Raw genomic sequence first — 5,575 nt, forward strand, 5'->3', positions numbered from 1 at the left:
CAATCGGATTTTGGCACATCGGTGCCGGCTTGCATGCGACAGAAATCGGGGGTGGGCCGTCGGACAACCAGACGGATTCGGACAACACGCAAGATTTAACATTTAGAATTGTGTAGCAAGACACGCACTTACAAGCACCGGGAAGAAGAAGGTGAACTCCGGGGAAGCGACGGATGCAGGAGCTCGGGCGCACGATCTTCATAAATCACGCCGGACTCGTCGGACCGTCCTAATCGGGGTTCGCGACAGGACCAGGTAAGTAAATTTGCCCCAATATGACTGTATAGGCAGAGCGGTCCTACTGTAACTAGGGGTTGTCTGTAAGTTGGATGTTGGATGATCTATTTTGTCCTCCAAATCACTCTGGCACTGTCAGTGTGCCAGCGTGATCCGCAGCAGGAGACCGGCTGTTACAGCCTTGTCCTGTTGTGTCTACCAGGCAGGTAGATCTCTCCTTGCTGGGCAGTTTAACCCCTTAACTGTCATGATCAAGCACAATTACAGCAGCTAAGGAGAGAAACAGAGGGAACAGGGTCACTCCCTCGGCCCCCATAACACAATCCTGAGGTGCTGGGGGGTTTCCATGGCAGGCAGATTTCTGACGAAGACCTCTGTGTTTGCCATATACAGTGGCCTATTAGGCTCAGTCCAAGACTGGGTGGAACAGGCAAACTGTCAGTAATAGACTGACAGATACACTGTACTGCAATGTATTGTAAGGAATTAAAGTATCCCCAGTGTAAGTGCCCTAGTGGGACAGTCAACAAAAGAGAAATTAAGGGGTTTCTTTTTAAATAAATTTTAAAAATGGTTCCATTTTTTTGTAGTAAAGAAGAATAATTGGTGTGGAAGCATGGAATCAAGAGGGCTGTGCCCTTGTTTTGAGGCGATTCTTCTGCTTCTTGAGGCAATACTTGTTGTATGAAGGTAAAAATGATTAAGACGTTAAGTAAGTGAATGTGTGTCAGGTGATTGTTTCCATGTAACTTCACTACTTCTCATGTCTAACGTGGTGTCTGGCTGACAGACAACCTGATGTTAACAGAAAAGCCCTGAGGACCCATAACCCTTTTTACAAGTGTGACTTACTAAAATGATCATAAGACGAGGGATTTACATGACAAAGGATACGTTGTCACTTGAAATACAGGGTAACCCACCCCTACCTACCATTCCTTACTATCCATTGCCTTCAATCTATCTTCAAGTTGGCGCATTGACCTCTCCATGATCGGTGTAGTCTTACTTTCGGGCCCAGGGCAAATATAATTAGGGTTCTTCACCAAGTATATGGTCCACACGTTAAAGGCCTCAACCCTAGCTGTGGCACAGCTCTAAAAAGGGTTGTCAAACGCTAAGATAATGATGCTTTATCCTCAAAACAGGTCATCAACATCAAGTTTCGGAGTCCGACACTTGGCACCCACAACGATTTGTTGGTGTGGCTGCCTGAAGTAGACAAGCAGTTCTACTCAGGAGAACTGGATGTCCCATGTCAATGGAGCATTGGAGAAGAGTTGGCTTGATCTTCATCAGTCCAAATAACTCAAGCACTGGCTGTCTATTACCATGCACTTTATTGACTATCGAGGGTCCTATCAGGTGGGATACCATAGATCAAACTCGTAGGCGTTACTCTGTGGTAGGAAAACCTCTGAGTATGGCACCTTGTTTCTGAAGGACCTTGACTAATGCAGATCTGGAAAAATGTTAGAAATGTAGAATCATTAGACACATTTTTGTGACATGTATGATATAAATATGTGTGTCGGTATGCATGGATCTCGCAGTATAGAGATGTGGACATTTTTCGCATGTTAGACTTAGGTGTGCCCCAATCTAGTTTTTCTAACTAGACCCTATCATGACTTATGAAGACCCCTGTCACCACATTCCTATCTGGATAAACCTGTGACACCTGAATTTAATTTCCCAATTTAAGTGTTGGAACTAGTCTTCTATACTGTTTGGATAAGGAACGAGCCCTGAGGCTGGGGACCTTCCCGTGTGCAGGCAAGGTAGTCAAGAAATTAGCATATTGGGGGTTGACATGGAGAGTTTTTGTATTGTAAGTGTCCCAAAATCCTTAAAATCAGCAGTAGAGTCAGCAGTAAGAAGGATCCCATTTCGGTCCCTAAAAATGTCTTCCTTCAAGCCATTTTGTATTCGTTTGACAACAAACAAGGGGCGTAAATAGGAGAGGTAGGACCCCATTGGAGACTTCTGAATTGGGGTCCTCATCCCCTCATTTATACACTTACACAGATCTGTCCCAGTAGCTGCTGACCACATGGGGTAAGTACACGGCAGGAATTAGAGATGAGAGATCCTTAGTCCTGTCCTTCTGTTCTTCCTTCCCTCTTCCACGACATTTCTTATCTGAGCTGCCGATTCATGCTGTATACTGGAAGATGTGCTCTGATATATATATATATATATATATTGCAGATTAATTTGTATATAATGGTGCACATTCTTCATTCCTTAGTATGTCAGGATGGATGTCGGGCCCCCTGACACTCTGGGTCCCATAGCTGGTGTTTTGCATTTCAAAATGCAATGTAAGCAACATACGTGAAAGCAGTCTTATTGGTTCTTCTCTGTATCAATCACAAAGATGTAAGGCAGAAGTTTTTAGTATATTTATTCTGTCACATGAGTATCTACCCACTTAATCTTACTAAAAAGTATCAGGGTCAAATTTCCGCCAGCAATTTTTAGCTCTAAATTTGACATCATATATATGAGTCTTATACCAGATTTTCAGTACATGGTATAGGATGGAATGTCCTATGGTTTATTTAGGAGTTACCTTGTGCGTTTTTATAGCCTTTTTGTAGTTAATAGCATCCAGTCAAGTACATTTCACTGTAGTGTCATTCATCTCTTTTATTAAGAAGTGTCACTTTTACAGCGATGTAGTGTACAAGTTTTATGAGCACAAACAATGTGATGGACACAAAAGAGTATTGAATAGATGATGAATGAATGTAGAACTGTTTAATATCTGCTCAGCGTGTACACTTCAGATGCTTCAAATGAGAACTGATTTGATCAACAATAAGATGTTTACTACAAGACAATAAAATATGGACTCAAACAACCTGAATACCTCCGGTAAATATAACCTAGGAATAACCAGCTGTCTATGTGTCTGTAATGGGAACCTGCTATATACCGAAAACCTGTGATTACAGCAGCATCTGCACAGGCTCCCAGTATGACAGAAGTAAAAGTCTACTGTCTATAGGTGCTAAAGATCTATCCCCTCTCCTTTGCCCTGTTCCCCCTTTTCAGCCCTGTCCATTCTTCTCAGCCCCTTCCTTCCTCAGCCCTGTCCCTTCTCCTCAGCCCCTTCCCTCCTCAGCCCTGTCCCTTCTCCTCAGCCCCATCCCTCCTCAGCCCTGTCCCTTCTCCTCAGCCCCTTCCCTCCTCAGCCCTGTCCCTTCTCCTCAAGTCTGTTCCTAGTCCTTATCCCTGTCTCTCCTCCTCAGTCTTCTCTCTCCTCCTCAGTCCCTTCCCTTCTCAGCCCTGTCCCTTTTCCTCAGGTCTGTTCCTTCTCCTTATCCCTGTCCCTCCTCAGCCCCATCCCTCCTCCTTAGCCCTGTCCCCCCTCCTCAGCCCCGTCCCTCCTCTTCAGCTCTCTCCCTCCTCGGCTCTGTACTTTCTCCTCAGGTCTGTTTTTTTTCCTTATCCGTGTCCCTCCTCAGCCCTATCCCGCCTTCTCCTCTGCCCCTTCCGTTCTCCTCTGCCCCTTCCCTTCTCCTTAGGTCTATTCCTTCTCCTTACCCCAGTCCCTCCTCAGCCCGTCCCCCCTTAGCCCTATGTCTTTTCCTCAGCCCCTTTCCTTCTCAGCCCTGTCCCTTCTCCTCAGGTCTGTTCCTTCTCCTTATCCCTGTCCCTCCTCAGCCCCACCCATCCTCCTTAGCCCTGTCCCCCCTCCTTAGCCCTGTTCCTCCTCCTTAGCCCTGTTCCTCCTCAGCCCTGTCCCTCCTCCTCAGCTCCTTCCCTTCTCGGCCCTGTCCCTTCTCCTCAGGTCTGTTCCTTCTCCTTATTCCTGTCCCTCCTTAGCCCTGTCCCACCTCCTTAGCCCTGTCCCTCCTCAGCCCTGTCCCTCCTCCTCAGCTCCTTCCCTTCTCGGCCCTGTCCCTTCTCCTAAGGTCTGTTCCTTCTCCTTATTCCTGTCCCTCCTCAGCCCTGTCCCTCCTCCTCTGCCCCTTTCCTTCTCCTCTGCCCCTTTCCTTCTCCTCAGGTCTGTTCCTTCTCCCTACCCCAGCCCCTCCTGAGCCCGTCCCTCCTCCTCAGCCTTATGTCTTTTCTCAGCCCCTTTCCTTCTCAGCCCTGTCCCTTCTGCTCAGGTTTGTTCCTTCTCCTTAGCCCTGTCCCTGCTCCTCAGCCATTTCTGTCCTTCTTAGCCATGTTCCTCCTCCTCAGTCCTGTCCCACTGCTTCAACCCTGTCCCATCGCCTCAGCCCTGTCCCTCCTCTTAAGCCCTGTCCCTCTTCAGCCCTGTTCCTTCTTCTCAGCCCGGTTCCTCCACTTTAATCCTGTCTCTAAAAACACAAATAACATAATACACAAAATGTCCACATATTTGGTAACGTTGCGATTGTAACAATCTGTGTAATAAAATTTAATCGCTATTGGACCAGCACAATGAATGCCATTAAAAAAGCCTGATAAACATTTACAAAAAAGATCATTTTTAATTAATACCCTTAAAAATGCTCTTAAAATGTATTTTAAGAAGTTATGCACTCCAAAATAAGACCACTAAAACAAATAACTCTTCTCACAAAAAATACGCCCTTAACCAGATTTGTTATAAGTAAAATAAAAAGTTATACCTCTGAAAAGATGGTGATGCTATAATTAACATGAGGAATTATCGTAATCGTGGTGACCCATAGAATAAAAATAACATATTTTTTAATGGTATGGTGAACCAAAAAAAAACAAACATACATAATTTTACCAAAATTTTATGATTTTCATTTCCTCCATAAACAATGGGGCAGATTTACTTACCCGGTCCGTTCGCGATCCAGCGGCGCCTTCTCTGCGGTGGATTCGAGTCCGGCCAGGATTCACTAAGGTAGTTCCTCCGCCGTCCACCAGGTGGCGCTGCTGCGCTGAAGTTCCCCGGAGGCGCGCTGGAATGCCCTGAAATTCACCGGCCTATACCTGGTGAAGGTAAGTGTAATTTTCGCAACACATTTTTTTTCTTAAATGCGGCTCTTTTTCCGAATCCGTCGGGTTTTCGTTCGGCCACGCCCCCCGATTTCCTTTGCGTGCATGCCAGCGCCGATGCGCCACAATCCGATCGCGTGCGCCAAAATCCCGGGGAAATTCAGGTACAATCGGCGCAAATCGGAAATATTCGGGTAACACGTCGGAAAAACGCGAATCGGGCCCTTAGTAAATGACCCCCAATGTGTCTAAAAAATATCTATAGATACCCCACCATTATGTACCAGAAAAGTGCATCTCCTTCCATTCTATGCCCGGCCGTGAGCCCATACAGCAGTTACCACCACATATGGGATATCTGTGCACTTGCGAGAAATTGGGTATC

At 46.1% G+C, this 5,575-nt stretch overlaps 1 long non-coding RNA gene across 1 annotated transcript; it reads left to right on the forward strand.

Moving 5' to 3' along the window:
* The first annotated feature begins 471 nt into the window (after positions 1 to 471).
* Positions 472 to 1,692, forward strand: LOC140065642 (uncharacterized). The gene is made up of 3 exons (XR_011847993.1): positions 472 to 739; positions 828 to 927; positions 1,386 to 1,692. It is a non-coding gene; the product is annotated as an uncharacterized lncRNA (long non-coding RNA).
* The last annotated feature ends 3,883 nt before the right edge of the window (positions 1,693 to 5,575 follow it).

Source organism: Engystomops pustulosus, chromosome 6 (assembly GCF_040894005.1).
Source record: "Engystomops pustulosus chromosome 6, aEngPut4.maternal, whole genome shotgun sequence".
NCBI classification, from domain to species: Eukaryota; Metazoa; Chordata; class Amphibia; order Anura; family Leptodactylidae; genus Engystomops; species Engystomops pustulosus.